The sequence below is a fragment of the Coenobita brevimanus genome, chromosome 40 (assembly GCF_032717465.1).
Source record: "Coenobita brevimanus isolate Jiangsu-jjx chromosome 40, ASM3271746v2, whole genome shotgun sequence".
NCBI classification, from domain to species: domain Eukaryota; kingdom Metazoa; phylum Arthropoda; class Malacostraca; order Decapoda; family Coenobitidae; genus Coenobita; species Coenobita brevimanus.
Genome location: NC_136993.1, coordinates 59,964,501 through 59,983,533, shown reverse-complemented (window position 1 = coordinate 59,983,533; position 19,033 = coordinate 59,964,501).

Sequence of the window (19,033 nt, the reverse complement as noted above, 5' to 3'; positions counted from 1 at the left end):
CTGTCTGTCGTAATCAAGATTTAAACCGTGTACTATAAGGGCTATTTCATTAAGCTTAAGAGAGTCTTATAAAGTGGTGGATTACTTGTATAATTAACCCATTGATTACCTCGACCAATGAAGTTGGAGGTATTGTATTCACCTATGTTTGTCTGTCTGTTTGTTTGTCCACAAGACATAAAAAAGTTACCAGTAGATTTCAATGAAATTATGTGAATATTTGGGTGATGGCCCGAGGAAGACTAGATTAAATTTTGGTGGTGATCTGAGTTGTCTAGTATACAGTAGATGTTGGTGGGGGTATGCACTCCCTCAGTGCAATGTATTAGTTCCAACTGTTTTGTTCAGTAAGGCACAGCGTCCCTATATTGAAAGATCATGGAATGTATACGTAACTACTACAGTTCGATGTGGCTCCCTTAAATCGAGTAAATTATCTGCAAGTAGCTAGAACATGGTGAGAAAATGCATCATCGGATTCAAGGGACTGAACAGGAAAGCCACTGAAACAAAGTACAGGAAAGTGCAGTCCCTATGTAAGAAAAGACCACCATATGCTGATGTTTATGAATCACAGGGCATTGATGGGTTGTGCAAGAAGTCTATTTTATTATGAATAAAATCATCTTGAGGCAACAACAATATACTGAAAACCACATTGACTAGGAGAGTAAGGGAGAAAAGGAATATCAATATGGTATGAAAGGACATGCGGCAAATGAGTGAGGGGGTGCGAGTTGGAGAAAAGGCAGCCAGATGACGGAGGATAGAATGACATGGTAATTCGTTTGTGGCCACCCTTTTTGGGATAAAGCGCCTTGATGTCGATAGACAGACATGTTACTGAACTGAAAGGTTTGTTTCTAATCCGCCTGGTGGAGAAGCCTTTTCTACGATATTTATATTGTTATACTGATGTAACAAGAAAGTATGAAAAAAAAAATGCCTGTGTGTACCGGAAAGGTTAATGGAGACAGTTTCTAACCTTTTTTTTTTACTAAACGAGAGCTATTATTACCTCCCTCAAATGGAGGGCAAATTATACCCTGTTCGTCATTATCCAGCTTATTACCTTCAGCTAAGTGGATATATATATATATATATATATATATATATATATATATATATATATATATATATATATATATGTATATAGAGAGATAGATAGATAGATAGATAGATAAATATATAGATAGATAGATAGATAGATAGATAGATAGATAACAGCTGTTCATCCTTTTCTGAGCTTTGTTCGTGACTATCATCATATTCTGCTGCTGATTTACTGTTAAAACTCACCACTGAACATGGAGGGTTGACAATTTTTGGCCAACTTATAGAAAAAGTATAGTTTACTATACTTTTGCTCACCCGTGTCCATCTTATTAAGGTTGGTAGAACATCATAAAGAGTGATAGTGATAACAGAGTTTAAATCAACCCTCATTGGGAAAAGTGTCTGTAAATCTACAAATTGTTATCTAAAGAAAACAGAAATGGAAAAAAAAAAAAGGTCATACTAAACGGGATGTTGTGTATGAAACAGTTTGTGGACAAGAGGAGTAGCCCAAATTACGAGATCACTGCTCTATATGGGTGGTATTGAAAGGGTCTTTCATAAGGTTAGTTTTAAGTGGTGTACTTGTGATGGCTAGTACTCTCGTCGAGTAAGGAGGCTTCCTAGCACCTCTTCCATATAAACTAATTTTTTGTTATATCTGGTTAACATCCTTTGTATGTCACTTATGCTGTGTATGGCGATGCTTGAGTAATTCATATTACAGAATAGGACGGCAATGTGTAATAATTATAATGTATCATTTAGGAAAAGGTGTTAGGGAGCTTCCTTAATCGATAAGAATACGGGCTATAGTCGCAGAGATATATTTTTACCTGCTAATTGTCTGTCTAGCAATTATTCTTTGTTATGTTTGTGCCTTATTGTGGTAAAGATGACATTCTATCACACACTCTTGCCCCCAACCCAGCTATTTTAATTTAATCGGGAAGCGCTGGTGATTTATGTATAATTCATCTCAGGCTGACGTATAGTGCCATGCCCCGTTCTTTTTTTTATTTTATTCTGTTTTCCTGCCACAAGGTCTTTCTATTTAGCTTCAGAAAGGCCATTCGCAGTGACTGAGTTAGGTATGGTACTGTTATCTCCTTGGCTGAATGGCATTTTGATTTTATTCTTACTGCCGCAAGACTAGTATATTTAGAACTAGTACGGTATGTTTAGAAATCCCAAATGCATTTCGATAGCTGCCGTAGCAAGTTGAAGTTTGGATTTTTCTTAGAGTAATTCATTAGATTGGGCATCCGTATAAAAACAAAATTTGTCACTTCGGTGATGAAAATTGGTACATAAATTTCGATAATATTATGAGACATTATGTGTGACCGATTTTGTTTGGTGGTCTGGTACCGCTTTCGCCACACGAAAAGCAAGCAGATTGGAGCAGCAGGTACTGGCCTTCTGCTTATACGGCAGCTGTTCTTTCCTTTATCTCATTGCTGGTGTTGCGAATTTTTATTAAACAACTTCTTATCTAATCACACATATCACAGAGTCCCATATAAGATATTTCAGTTGACTGAACATACAGGACGTTCACAGCACTAAGCAACCTAATCAGGATTTACATTTATTTATCATTTAGTACTAGTATGTTAAGATCCAGTAAAACAACGGTAATGCTAGCATATATAAGTATTGAATATATATATATATATATATATATATATATATATATATATATATATATATATATATATATATATATATATATATATATATATATTGTCCGCGGACAACACTTCTTCCTTTATATATATATATATATATATATATATATATATATATATATATATATATATATATATATATATTACTTATCAACATCAGATTACTGCAAGTTACTTTGATAACTGATTTTCCCGTGTAAATGTCTCCTTTTTGCCTGAATTTTATAGATGTCCCAGAAAAATGACATTTAGTTCTGCTATGTTGGTAAAGAGTTTGGGAATTATGAGCTTAAAATCAGTATGCCACTCTTCCAATACATATATTTCCTTCTCACTCTTACTCAGTTGCAGCATACAAAAACAACAACAACAACATTCACATACGTTGGGAACAGCAATGAGCCTCACTTAATATTTAATACATTGAGTTTTGTTATTCGACCCACATCGTACATCGTATGTGGTAAACAGAGTTATTCAAACAATATTCGAGGCTCCAGTAAACAGGTTATTAAATATACCAACCTAATTTTGATAAGGTTTTGCCTGTTTAGAATTCAGGCAGTGGAGATGGCCCATTTCACGGAGATCAGGAGAAAAACATCTAAATTTTGACGAGGTCACAGATTACGGTAAGATGCAACAATGTATGTTAACTATTCATGTGATCATATATTCATTGTTTTAGATAATGTTTACTCATGTATTTCAATCAATTGCCCTTTACTGAAATCCTGTTGTTTCGTTCTGTTGATACGTACAGGTGAAGGGTAATATCAAGTCCCATATTACCCATTCCGAGGGGCTGAGGCCCAGAGCTAGACTACAAAGAGGACATAAAGGGAAAAATGGAAAAGAAACCAGTGAGCAATCAGATCGTTCCAGCTGATCGAGCGAAAATTGTGTGGTTGTGGCTGAATGGCTTTTCCGCCAGAGAGATATCAAAGAAATCTCGAGCGAGTGTATCAACAGTGTACCGGTGGGTCAGGCGGTGGCAGGAGGAGGGCACGGTGGAAACCAGATCTTCACGTGGCCGTCCCAGAACCAGACTTCATCATAGACTTCCATACCACCTTCTACAGCGCGATCGCCAGTCAGTTCTTAGCACTGCGTTCCTTCCGCACATACGAAGTTTGGGAGCCACTGACTACGCGGAACACTGCAGCGATACATCACTTATGCCTCACTTATATCCTCCATTATTTCCTCAGCAAAAGGTTCCTGATGACAGAATGGAAAGGTATGTGGATATCTACACGAGAGACCTGTGGTCACTGCCAGTCTGACACTGCTACACTCTGATGACATCATTAATATCTTGTTTCCCCTACCTTCAAGATATTTTATTCAACTTACGAACTTCGTAGTGGAGGGGTTAAAAGCATACATTGCTTTTGACGGTGACTGTGTTGCAAGATTATATTATGCTCTACCAAAGAGAGATAATAGGGTATGAATATAGAATGCAAAAAAAAAACACTGACATAGATATATGGAGTATTAGCTCTAACATAATACTCTCAGGGTCTCCTCACTGTTATTTTCCAGGGCTGATGCTCTGGAGTCAGCTGTCAGGTAATTGAATCTCAATGAGTATCTTTCAGTTATGTTTACCACTCAGGAGTTGATGTGACAAAAGTGACAACCAAATCTCAAGTAAATAAACCACATTTTATTCGTTAAATTTATGAAAACGTAAGTTTAGTCTTCCGAACCTGAGGCAAAGGGTTGTACAACTGTAAATGAAGCACCAGGCGGTGTTCCTCCTTTCTGAATGTGTAAAGGCTGTTTCTCGGTTTCTCCTTCCGACCGATATACTCGTGTGTGTGTGTGTGTGTGTGTGTGTGTGTGTGTATATATATATATATATATATATATATATATATATATATATATATATATATATATATATATATATATATATATATATATATATATATATATATATATATATATATATATATATATATATATATATATATATATATATATATATATATATATATCACATTAGCCTGAGTACTTTTTTTTTCCTATAAGAGGGATATCTCACACTGGATTAGTTAGAAATTCCTTATATAAGATTTTTGAATTTTACTTTGTAAGTTAATGTAACAAGAAATTTTATCCTTTATACTTGGTCTTGTGTTTCTTATCAGCTCTGAGTTATGCTGTATTGAAATAATATGATAAACAACAAATAAAATTCTCATTCATTGATGTTTCATTAATATTATCCTTTCTATGAAAAAAATGCAGCACCCTAGCACCTCATCTTTGGCCACGATGGTTCTTAGGCAATTGTTTTATAGTTAGTCTTAAGGTAGTGCTGAAAAATTTCCTGGAAATCCTGAATCGATTTTTTTGAATAATCAGTGCAATGACAGGACATTAATGGTAAACACATTCGAGGGTAGGACCTAAAATAACTCGTTTGGGCTTGACTCGATCTGACAAAGTTTAAGGGAAGTAAAGGGACGTGAAAACCATTAACTGTTATTTTTTATTAAGTAGAGGTCAATTTTGGTACACGAATTCAAAGTATGACCTGGCGATCAGTAGTGCACAAAATCGACTTCATAGGACAAATATGGAGTGAATTCTGAGCATCACCATCCAGCCAACTTTGGAAATGAAATTCAGGAACATGCAATGCTTGAACGTTTCCTGTGGAAGGCAGATTAGCTGTTCTTAAATACCTCTGCGATGGGAAATGGGGCCCGTATTCTCGATGGTAATGGAAGCTCCATGACACGTCTTCCTTAGCGATTTGATTTTGGATGTGGCAAGTTAATATCCTTTTGCGCGTTATTTATGCAGAATATGGCAATGCTGAAAGGAATTTTGTATCGCACAAAAGGGCAGTGAGGTGTAACAAAAAGAAATCGCTTAGGAAAAAGTGGTCTGGAGCTTCCTCAGCCAACAAGTATATGGGTCTGGGGTACCATAGGTTACAGTGTGCAGAAGGTACAGTTAGATGCTTTAAAATTTGTCTGAGGATCACCAACTATACTACAGAGGTACACAGGAAGAGACCGATCAAGTTTGATGTAGTATTATTTTAGAGTATATGAGAGTATAACGCCTTAAAGTAAGTCTGACTAATAAATACTAGATGGATTTAATCTAGATAATAAGACTCAGCACTATCATGTGAGAAGGAAACAACAGAAAAGTTTTCTGAGTACGTAAGAGAGAGAGAGAGAGAGAGAGAGAGCATGTTTGTCACAGGAATATTTAGTAAACAAGTGGCAAGAGTAAAGTGTGTAAGATTCGAAGAGTTTTTGCAATGAGGAATTTGAATACTAGCAAGGAAATGTTAGTAGAATTTGCAGAAAAGAACTGCCACTGGGTAAAGAATCATTTCTTCCCAAACTAGAATGGCATTCAGTAGAGTGCATACCTCCGCCAAGGCCCAACATGTGGTTCCTTTTAATCCTGTCAAGTCTAATAGAGTATGAAGAAAGACTACCCCCTCTATAAAAGCATACTTAAATCCGCTAGATCCGAAATTTTATATGGATCCGCGCCAAACTGTACACATTCGTAGACACCAACATCCTAAATATCCCCGATTTTTTTTTTTTTTTTTTTCATCAAGATCCACGCAATATTCACTGAAAAATATACGAAAATATCGAAAAACGCCCTATTTCTCAGTGTTAAAGAAAAAAAAAAAATCCTGGATCAGCACCTTTATACGGATCCGTAGCAAAATTTAATGGAGTCCATTCTGGGTCAAGGCTCATTCTTCTACCAGGTTTCGTGGAAATCCGTCCTGTAGTTTTCTGTAATCTTGCTCACAAACCAACCAACCAACCAACAAACGGACAGGCGGGGAAACATTACCTCCTTCGCAGAGGTAATTAAACAAGAAAAAAAAAAAAAAGGAAAAATCACATAGAAGCCAATGGTGAAAGTGACAAAGTAGGGATCGGACCAGGAAGGGGCCAAATGGTGGAACATTGAAGGAAATTAATATCACTCTCACTGACAAAACACACATCGATACAGTGAAATGCAACTGTACTGAACGCAGTAAATGTAGAAAGTAACCACCACATGGACAGAAGCCAGGTGGTACTTGATCACAGAAATAGAAGTGACAGGCTAGGTCGAAGGAAACAGTCAAACGCTGTATCGTAAAAGAAAAGGCATTGCAGGTATCGTAGTTGAGATATATATTAAATTAATATTAATTAACAGTAAGCAAAGATGATAAAAAAGAAAGAAGTAGGCAACCCCAAAAGAACTACCATAAAATTCCCATTATTAAAGAATGAACGTACATAATCATAAGGATAAGGAGAGATCAAACAGAAGCAGCCGAACTAAAAAAATCCACATACAAGTAAAAGCAACGATATCTGACAATGTTACCCGGGCTTCAAAAGGATTGAATGCAGTTATGTGAAGGCTTAGTGTAGGAAGAAACAAACATGTTTGCTTTAACTTAATAATAAATGAAGTGATAAAATAACAGTCAGTAAAACTTCAGTCACAGCATCATGATCGGAGAATCACTTGAGGCTCAGGAAATGAGAAGATAAAGATGATTCTTAGCATTATTACTGGGAGAAATGAACAGTGGTAAAGAAGGGGGTAAATTGATGGTCTCATCATCAGCCCTATTTAGGATGTATGTGACTTTTCATTGAGAGAGAGAGAGAGAGAGAGAGAGAGAGAGAGAGAGAGAGAGAGAGAGAGAATTTGCCTGTCTGTCTGTCCTTTTTGGAAAGGGTGATGCATATAGAAGTCTTACTACATAGCCAGAAAATATGACTGGAACGAGGTGTTAGACAATGGGGCGCAATATTACTCTTCACAATAACTACATACCAAAAGAGGATACTTTCAGAATTTTAGGATGTGATGACACATGTCTTCATATAACAGTGAGATAGTCAGCAGTCTGCGAGAAGACTTCAAGGGAAAAAAGTCGAGCTGTACAGGGCATATCTGAAAAAAAAAAAAAAAAAATGAAAAAAGTAAGAGCAATATGACGAACACAAGGATACCCTTAACAAATGTTCAGTTGCTTCCACTTACAAAGTGTGAAGAACTATTACTTATTATAGAACATACATATCTATAGCAGGCAATTCAGGCAGCTCAGATTTTTTATAAGGGAGTTAAGCGAAATACTGAAGTGGGATGGAGGATTAATGTTAAACAAATGAACATAATGGTCCATAAAATAAAAAAAAATGTACAAAAAAAAGATGGATATATACTTAGTGCGTCCTTCTTGTTCTGATTTATGGAAGCGAATCCTTGAGTACAGCAAAGTGGGAAGGACTGTGTTATGTATCAAATGGGGAGATAAGAGAGCTTCTTGAACAATGGAATAATAACAAATGGATTTAATCACCACAATCAAAACGCGGGTGGGCAGGACACAGACTCTGCAGCTCAGACAATACATGGAGAAAGGAAGGAGAGCAAGGGAATACCAAGTGCAAAGACGAGATTTCCTGTTTTACTAAGACTGGTTGGAACAGGTTGGCAGCCATGACTTCATAGGACAGATCGATGAGACAGGTCTTCGTCCATCAAAATACTTGTTATTAACAGAAGTACATAGCTTCTCAACACTCAGCCTCGGAGTCCCCAGGGGGGGAGGGACCATAAATACCCCCACCTTCAGCCCCTCTCCCGGTGATGACTAGAGCTGCCTGGAACCGCTGTCTGACTCACTTCTTCTTCAAATCTGCAACATTCGCGGCCTTTCCTCTAACTTTCGCTCTGTTGAGCACCACCTCTTCTCCTCTAAACCTCACCTTCTCTTTCTAACTGAGACTCAGCTGCCTGAGGCAACTGACAGCAAACCCTTTTCTGTATCCTCCTACTTTCTCTGTACCCATTTCAAAGCCAAAGATGGATGTTGTGATGAAAGGATGCGAAGATGTGTAATGGATGCAAGAGCTCATAGAGGTTGGGGGAGTGGACTTTCTGACCACTACTTGGCGGTGGCCAGAATTAGAATTCAAGTAAGATGGAGGAATAGAAGAAGGGAAAGACGAGAGGAAGGAGTAGTTGCAAGGATAGTGGAAAGGTTACAAGAGGATGAGAAAAAGGCAGAGTATAAGAGAGAAGTGGAGGAACGATTGGGCAAATATGAATTGGAGCAGATGGGAGACGTGGAAGGTGTGTGTAGGATATTTACAGAAGAAATATGTGCAGCATGTGATGTGGTGTGTGGAAGGAAGAGAAGACGGAGGGGGGTGCAAGGAACAGCGTGGTGGACTGAAGAGGTGAGACAGGCTGTGGCACAAAAGAAGAAAGCATACAATAAATGGATGAGAAATAGGGGCGTGGAAGAAGTTGAGAGGCGGAAGAGAGAGTTATATGTAGAAAGAAAGAGAGAGGTGAAAAGATTAGTAAGAGAGAGTAAGAAGAGAGTGGATGAGGAATTTGGAAGGAATTTGAGTGTAAAGTGGAGGGACTGTAAGAAAATGTTCTGGAAAGAGGTGAAAAGAGTAAGACAGGGTGGAAGTGAAGTTAGCAGGGGAGTGAAAGATAAAAATGGTAAATTACTAGTGGAGAAGGGAGAAAAAGTGAGCAGATGGAGAGAACACTTTAAGGAATTGTTGAACATAGAGGATGGAAGTAATGCGAGTATAATGGCTGAGGAATGGCTGGGAGAAGGAGGGAGGTGAGAAGACAGGAAGAAATCAGTAGGATAGAAGTTGTGGAAGCAATGAAGAAAGTTAAATTTCGGGGAAAGCCCCAGGAATTGATGGAGTGTGTGGTGAAATGCTGAAGCCTGGGGGAGAGATAGTAGTAGAATGGATGTGGAAGATGTGCAGATTGGCCTAGGAGGAAGGTAGAGTCCCGGAAGATTGGAAGTCAGGTATAATTATTCCCTTGTACAAAGGAAAAGGGGAAAAAGAAGTGTGTGGTAATCATAGGGGCATTTGTCTTCTTACTATGATTGGAAAAGTGTATGGTAGGATACTTATTGACAGAGTTAGAGAAAGAACAGAGAAATTAGTTGGAGAAGAACAGGGAGGCTTTAGGAAGGGAAAAGGTTGTGTAGATCAGATATTCATTCTTAGATCTTTAGTGGAAAAGTTTCTAGAGAAGGGAAAGAAGTTGTATGCGGCTTTCATGGATTTGGAGAAAGCATATGACAGGGTGGATAGATAAGGATTGTGGAAAGGGTTAAGAATATATGGAGTAGATGGGAAGTTGCTGAATGCTGCAAAGAGTACGTACGATGGTGCGAAGGCTGCAGTGCGTGTGGATAGTGAACTAAGTGAATTTTTCTCTTTGAAAGTTGGGTTGAAACAGGGATGTGTCGTGTCTCCATGGTTGTTCAATCTGTACATGGATGGGGTAATAAAAGAGGTACAAGGTAGGGTAGTGGATGTTGGAGTGGATCTGGTGAGAGAGGATAGTGTTTGGAAACTCCCTGTACTGTTGTTTGCAGATGATACTGTGTTGTTGAGTGAAGACGAAGGGGAGCTGCAAGGCTTGGTGGATGAGTTTGGGAAAGTGTGTAAGAAACGGAATCTAAAGGTGAATGTAGGGAAGAGTAAAGTGATGGTCTTTGAGAGAGGTGAAGTCAGTGAATGTACAGCGAGGTTGGATGGTGAGGAATTGGAAAATGTGAGTACGTTTAAGTACTTGGGTAGTGTGATGAGTAAGGATGGAGGTTTGGGGGGTGAAGTGCGTGAAAGGGTACAGCAGGGAAGAAAGGTTGCTGGTTCTTTGAAAGCAGTGATAAGAAGCAGGGAAGTGAGCATGGAAGTGAAAAAGTTACTACATGACAGTATTGTGATACCAACTCTAACGTACAGAAGTGAAGCTTGGACGTTGTTGGAAGGACACAAGTCAAGAGTGAGAGCAGTGGAAATGAGTTATTTAAGAGGAGCCTGTGGAGTCACATGGAGAGACAGGCTGACGAATGAGGATATAAAGGAGCGTTGTGGTGTGGATGTGGATGTGATAGGAAGCGTTATGAGGAACACACTGAGGTGGTTTGGCCATGTGGAGAGGATGGAGGGTGAAAGACTGACGAAGAGAGTGTATATACGTGAGTGAGGTGGAGGGGGGAAGAGGGAGGGGGAGGCCGGGGATGAGATGGAGGGATGGGGTGGAGAGGTATATGAGAGAGGGGGGTGTGAGTTGGGAGCAGGGCAGTGAGATGGCGGGGGACAGGGCGACTTGGAGGCGATTTGTTTGTGGCCACCCCAAACGGGATTGAGGCATCTGGCAATAGATAGATAGATAGACTTATCTTGCTCTCGTGTTCCTGAACTTGATTCGTCTGAATTATCTACACTCTGGCTTTGGTTTTCCTGTCATTCTCTGATTAAATATATCTGTGCTGGTTACTTATCCCCTAATTCTACTGACTATCAAAAATTCTTCGACTATCTTACTTCTGCGATGGAACACATTCTATCCATTTCTCCTTTCTCTGAAATCTCCATTCTAGGAGATTTCAATGTTCACCACCACCTTTGGCTCTCCTCTCCTTTCACTGATCCACCTGGTGAACAAGCCTACATCTTTTCTATCCTTAATGACCTAGAGTAGCTTGTACAGCACCCTTCCCGTATCCTAGACCGCCTTGGAGAGAGCTCCAACATACTTGACCTCTTCCTTACAACTAATCCTTCTGCTTACACTGTTAATCTTTTCTCTCTGTTGGGCTCCTCCGATCACAACCTTATCACCTTAACCTGCCCTATCACTCCGGTATGGCCTGTGGACCCTCCAGGGAAACGTCATCTGTGGAACTTTGGAGCCGCGGATTGGGAGGCCCTCAGGCAGTACTTCTTTGATTTTCCCTGGAATGATTATTGCTTCCATGGCCAGGAGCCATCTGAGTGTGTCTTGCGCATTACGGAGGTTATTCTCTCAGGCATGGAAGCATACATTCCTTTCTCGTATCCTTTGTCTAACGCAAGAGAGCCTTGGTTTAATCACGCTTGTTCTAATGCTGTCCGCAACAAGGAGAGGGCCTACAAAAGGTACCGGAGCCAACCCACCCCGGAATCTCATCATCTTTACCCTTCTGCCCAGATTCACGCTCTACTAAAAATAATTTCATCCATACTAAATGCTCTCAATTCTCCAACTCGAATTCTTCCCGCTCCTTCTGGCACCTTGCCAATAACCTTTCTAACAACTTTACCTCACCATCCTTCCCTTCTCTTTTCTACTCTGATGGTTCTGTAGCTATTTCTTCTACTGATAAAGCAGATCTCTTCGCACAGACTTTCTCCTCCAATTCCACCTTAGACGATACCGGTGCTGTTCCTCCATCACTTCCTCCCTCTGACTTCCTCATGGCTAACATTAAAATTTCTTCAACTGATGTATTTTCTGCCATCGCTGGGCTCAATACTAACAAGGCATATGGGTCTGATGGGGTCCCTCCTGTTGTTCTCAAGAACTGTGCTTCTGTGCTTACACCCTGTCTAGGTAAACTCTTTCGTCTTTTTCTGTCAACTTGTTCCTTTCCTTCTTGCTGGAAGTTTGCTCTCATTCAGCCAGTTCCAAAGAAGGGTGACCATTCCCAACCCTCTAACTATCGTCTAATTGCTTTAACGTCCTGAATTTCAAAAGTTTTCGAGTCAATTTTCAATAGAAAAATTTTAAGGCATCTTTCCTATCACAACCTTGTTTCTGATCGTCAGTACGGGTTCCGTCAGGGACGTTCCACTGGTGATCTTCTCACCTACTTTTCAGACTCCTGGTCATCCTCCTTTCGGGACTTTGGAGAAAGCTATGCCATTGCATTTGACATCTCAAAGGCTTTTGGTCGAGTCTGGCATAAATCTTTAATTTCCAAACTGCCCTCTTACGGTTTCTATCCCTCTATCTGTGCCTTCATCGCTAGCTTCCTTTCTGGTCGTTCTATAGCCGCTGTTGTAGACGGCCATCATTCTTCTCCTAGATTTATCGACAGTGGTGTTCCTCAGGGCTCCGTCCTATCACCAACTCTCTTCCTTTTATTCATCAAAGGCCTTCTAAGCTGTATATCTAACCCTATCCACTCATAAGCTGATGACTCCACCCTTCACCTTTCCATTCAGTTCCCACAATGCCCATCTCAGTAGTTACTTCAACAAACAAGGGATGAGGCTATGGCACACCTAATGTCTGACTTGGCTTGTATCTCTGACTGGGGTAAAAATAATATGGTTGTTTTTCATGCATCTGAGACTCAGTTCTTACACCTATCAACCCGACAAAATCTTCCACAGGTATACCCACTAATGTTTAATAATATTCAGCTTAATACTGCATCATCCTTGAACATGCTTTGGGTTTCACTTACTCGGGACTTATCTTGGTAAGATCATATAACATCTCTTGTAAAATCTGCTTCCAAGAGATTGGGTGTGCTAAGCCGACTCCGCTCTTTCTTTACCCCTGCACAATTGTTGACTCTAGACAGGGGTTTTATCCGCCCCTGTGTGGAGTACAACTCTCATGTGTGGGGAGGCTCCCCATATACAGCTCTTCTCAATAAGGTGGAGTCAAAGGCTTTTCGTCTCATTAACTCTCCTCCTCTTACTGACTCCCTTCAACGTCTTTGTCTTTGCCACACTGTTGTATCTTTGCATCTTTTCTATCTCTGCTTTAATGGTCACTGCTCCTCTGAACTGTCTGCATGCATTCCTCCACCTCTACGACAGGTGCGTAGCACTCGTCTAGCAACAAACTATCATCTCTTTTCTGTCCAACTCTCTAATGCAAGAGTTAACCGTTACTCCCAGTCCTTCATTTATGCAACAGGTCAACTCTGGAACTGTCTCCCTCTGTCTGTATTTCCTGCTACCTATGATCTCCAGTCTTTCAAACGCAGTGTGTCCAGGCATCTCGAAATGATCGGATCTTGAATTTGGCTCTCTCTGGTATTTTGTTTTTCTCTTGCAGGGAACTATTATTGCGGGCTCACGGCCTTTGGTTCCTTCTTCCTCGCATTTAAAAAAAACATTATTATAATGTGTAAAACTCTAAGCATGGGCTTCACAGCCCATTACCATGGCCTAGTAGTCCTCCTACGTCCATACACCACCACAAGTCATCACTTCGGCACTAACACCCACCGTCCAAACTGAATACATTCTAGGACTGCCTCGTACGGGACTGGTGTACTGGTATTAGTGGGGGTATTTTTACGACATGGTAGATCAGTAAAGTCTGCTTTAATGGCATTCAAATTCTTAAAACTGTTCCCTGCCCCAGCGGGGATTCGAACCTGGGTCCATTAAGACTGCAGGCCAGCATCTAAAGCGTGCGTGTGTGTAAGAATTAGTTGTGCATGAAAAAGCCATGGTATCATTCCACATAAATCACGTGATGCATAGCACATCAAACACTCTTTATTCATGATGGTGACAAGACTCCAATTTCCACTGCCATGTCGCATGGCACAGGTCGCATGGCGCAGGTTTGTCCATTTGCACAAGGAGACAGTAAAGTATCAGGAATTTCTGGTGTTGATAGGTCCATCACTAAGTTACTCATTTTATCTCCATGTTTCGTAACAGTATTTTTACCTCCGCCAAGAAGGTTATGTTTTCGTCCCTGTCCGTTTCTTTGTTTATTTGTTGGTTGGTTTGTGAGCAAGATTACACAAAAACTACTGGACGGATTTCCACGAAACTTGGTAGAACAATGGGCCTTGGCCCAGAATACACCCCATTAAATTTTGGTGCGTATCTGGATAAAGGTGCGGATCCAGGACTTTTGTTTTTTCACTTTAACATTGTGAGCTAGGGAGTTGGCGGAGGTATGCGCTCCTCTGAGTGCCATTCTAATTTGTGCTGTGATTATTTTTTACATGGAGGGTCTATTAAAAAAAAAATACTGTGACTCATGTCCATTCATTGGTACCTTTCGCAATTATATTTTTGAACATTTATTTATTTTTTTCAGACAAACATGGAATGCTGTCGTAATGGAATGTGGTGGCATATGGTAGCGATGGCTATTATGGCGGTGAAGGCAATGAACGTGAGTGAGCAGGAGGTGGGCATGGGTATTGATGAGGTGGGCGTGGAACAAGTGAGCGAGGTGGTGGGTCAGGTGGTGGAGCAGCACCTCGCCAGCTGTCACCTGATGCTCCTTACCACCACACCACACTCACCTATCGTATCCACAGTTGTCAGGTAAATGTTATGTTACGCTAGTAAAGTTTACACATACAAGAAATCAGAGGAACTGGCAGAGAATTTGTTGCCGGTTGATGATGTTTACCTGGCTTGGGGATGGGGATAACTACAGGAGCACCCCAACAAGCCAGAACCTCACCAATACACCAAACCTTATTAAACAATGACAGCAAAAACGAAAGGGGACCAGTAAGCATGTGATGTCAAAAGGCAAAAGGATTATCATCAAAGCCAGGAGAGGAATCACGGCAATGCAACAAAATTGCCTGACATTCAGGTATAGAAAAAGGGACATTATAAGACTCCCTTACCCCCAGACAGAAGAGGCAAAACTAAGACCATGAGATTCTAAGTGTGGATAATGGCATGCCGAAGGTGAATCTGTATCTATCTGTGATGCGCTGGCAAAATGACTGAGAAGAAACTCTGCAACAGCAAAAAGATCAGCCAATGTTCCACCTAATGAAGATACCCAGTTCCACCAAAGAATTGGATCTTTAGGAAACTGATCTTTCGTTCTTGGAATAGGTAACAGTGTCGCTGAGCACAACACTCAATGAAGTAAGACACTGCCTAATTAACAGAGCCAAATGGAACTTGATTCCATGAAAAGGGGCACATCTGCCCTATTCAGATGTCAGAAAGGAAGTGTTTTGCCAAATCTGGCAAAACACCCCAGATAAAATCTAAAAAAAAAAACGCTGGGCCCAGGTACAAATCAATATCAGTAAAAGCTCCAGTCTGGCTATGGAAATGCATCATCTCACTGAAATTCAAAACACCCAACTTCTCATCAGCCATTGAAGGACGCCAGCATAGCACCCTGATGATTTGCCTCATTTTCACCACACAGTGGATGATGACCATTCAAATCACCTAGAAAGAGAGAGAAAGAAGACTATGAAGCTTGTGTTCCAGATCTACACTTTCGACAGTAGCACTTGGGGGAAGATAAAGACTACAAACTTTATATCAACAGCATTGAAAAATCGTGACGGCAATGCCTTGCAGATGAGTAAAAAGGTCCAAATGAGTGAATGGAACATCATGACGAAGGAAGATAACAGCACTTCCATGATGACCTTGGCTTGGAATAGGACCAGAATAAAAGGCACAGAACCAAAAGGACCTAAAGGAGCAGATCACAAATCACGGTCTCCTAGACGGACATGCATACTGGTGAAAATCATGCAACAACATGACGTGATTCCTCCCAGCTGGCACGGTATCCTTGACAATTTCACTGAATGATAGAACATATACTGGAGGGAGGATCAGGAAAAGATGCAGAACTGCATAGCCTCTGTCGAGCAAGCAAGTTTGGATTGATGCTTAGGAAGGCTCTCAGAAATAGCTTGCCTAGTACAATGAACCCATACATTGTGCCGACAGTCAGAAGGGAAACGTAAGGAAGAGGATTACAATAGCTTTACAATACTTCTCTTTTGAACTGGAAGAATAGGTCATGGGAGGCGGCTTGCAGGCAGCCCTAGGTGAATTCGGGTTGCCAGGTCCACAAGCAGAAGCTTCAAAAGTTGAAGCAGATTCCACAAGAGAAGATACCTACGAAGAGAATATCCTATGTAGCAGAAATGAAGCACCAACAATCTGTGCATCACCATTCCCAAGTCGAAGCTGGAACACCAGTGAAACACCATCTTCAGCCTGCACCTGGCTGGACTCCAGAGCAGCAGAGAGGTCCACACAAGGCTCGACAATAGAGACTTTCAGCAGACACTTCCCAGGCTCAGAGAACTCTGAAGAACCATGGTGACTCTCACCAGGTACTGATGGTCCTTTGGGGAGGCTGGACATGGCAGTACAAGGAGATACATCAACGTGGCCATCTGCCACCACCACAGATGTAAACAAACTTTCAGCCACCCAAGTGGAGGCAGAAACAGTCAGACAAGAGGGTGGTCAAACACCAGTCTAACAAGCACTGCTAACCTGGGGAATGGCATCCTGCAAATCATCAGGTGGAGAAGTGGGCAAGGGTATAGATCGAGTCAGTTTCTGAGACACAGGACAGGACACAGGAGCACCAGAAATGATAGAAGCATAAGTAACCCCATGCTGGAATAAACGAGCCTGGACCCTCCTCTTTGCTTCAGGAAATGAAACCTTATCATGTACAAATGAACAGAATCTCCTTCAGGCAGTGAGTACAGCTTCAAGAAGATACATCATGGGGACCCCCACAATGATAGCATTTGAGGGATCCTGGACAGCCACCAGCATGGCTTGAGCCACCACAAGAGACATGGAAGGTCAGCCTGTGAATTGCGGCAAAAGCAGCTAACATGTACATACCCTTGTCAGTGAAAACTCAACTTTGGTCGGCACATATGGCTTCACAGGAAGTGATAACCAAGCGAGTTTCACAGAATCAGGCAACGTTAACTTGGAATAAGGTGAAATTTGGGGTCAGACTCCTATCTGTTTTCCTCTACAGGCACTCAACAGTCATCACACCAAAAGATTGCAGTTCCTCCAACAACCACGGTCTGAGTATCGAAGTAGGTCAAAGGAAACAATGACACCTTTACCATGGTTATAGGTATCATCAGGAACACAGGAAACATTACCAGAAACAAAGGTCAGAGTTGGTAGACAGGAGGTCTCCTCTGGAGAGGGCACCTCTACATTGCTGCTTCCATCCCTCTGAGAGGAATTTTAGGTCCAAGACCACAAGCAGAAACAATCACATGATGCAATCCAAAAATGTCAAATTTTAACACGAATCCATCCACACAGAATATCATCACTAGATATTTCACATATGAAGCAGGCATTGTTTCGTCAAAGTCTGACTCCAAAGCTGCACCAACCCGATGTGAGCACCTCCAAGTCCCGGATGGATGGTAGGGTAAAAGAGGGCAGACCCCCAACTTTTTTTTTTTTTTTTTATGCAAGGAAGAAGGAACCAAAGGCCATGAGCCCACAGTAACAGTTCCCTCAAAGGGAAAAACGAAATACAATAGAGAGCCAAATTCAAGATCCGATCATTTTGAGATGCCTGGACACACTGCGTTTGAAAGACTGGAGATCATAGGCAGCAGGAAATACAGACAGAGGGAGACAGTTCCAGAGCTGACCTATTGCATAAATGAAAGACTGGGAGTAACGGTTAACTCTTGCATTAAAGAGTTGGACAGAAAAGGGATGAGAGTTTGCTGCCAGATGGGTGCTACGCGCCCGTCGTAGAGGTGGAGGAATGCAAGCAGACAGTTCAGAGGAGCAGTGACCATTAAAGTAGCGATAGAAAAGAGATAGAGATGCAACAGTGCGGCAAAAAGACAGAGGTTGAAGGGAGTCAGTAAGAGGAGGAGAGTTAATGAGACGAAAAGCCTTTGACTCCACCCTATTGAGAAGAGCTGTATGTGGGGAGCCTCCCCACACATGAGAGTTGTACTCCACACGGGCGGATAGAACCCCTGTATAGAGTCAACAATTGTGCAGGGGTAAAGAAAGAGCAGAGTCGGCTTAGCATACCCAATCTCTTGGAAGCAGATTTTACAAGAGATGTAATATGATCTTTCCAAGATAAGTCCCGAGTAAATGAAACCCCAAGCATGTTCAAGGATGATGCAGGATTAAGCTGAATATTATTAAACATTAGTGGGTATACCTGTGGAAGATTTTGTCGGGTTGATAGGTGTAAGAACTGAGTCTTAGATGAATTAAAAACAACCATATTATTTTTACTCCAGTCAGAGATACGAGCCAAGTCAGACATTAGGTGTGCCATAGCCTCATCCCTTGTTTGTTGAAGTAACTGTTGAGATGGGCGTTGCGGGAACCGAATGGAAAGGTGAAGGGTGGAGTCATCAGCTTATGAGTGGATAGGGTTAGATGTACAGCTTAGAAGATCATTAATGAATAAAAGGAAGAGAGTTGGTGATAGGACAGAGCCCTGAGGAACACCACTGTTGATAGATCTAGGAGAAGAACGATGGCCATCTACAACAGCGGCTATAGAACGACCAGAAAGGAAGCTAGCGATGAAGGCACAGATAGAAGGTTAGAAACCGTAGGAGGGCAGTTTGGAAATTAAAGATTTATGCCAGACTCGATCGAAAGCCTTTTAGATGTCAAGTGCAATAGCAAAGCTTTCGCCAAAGTCCTGAAAAGAGGATGACCAGGAGT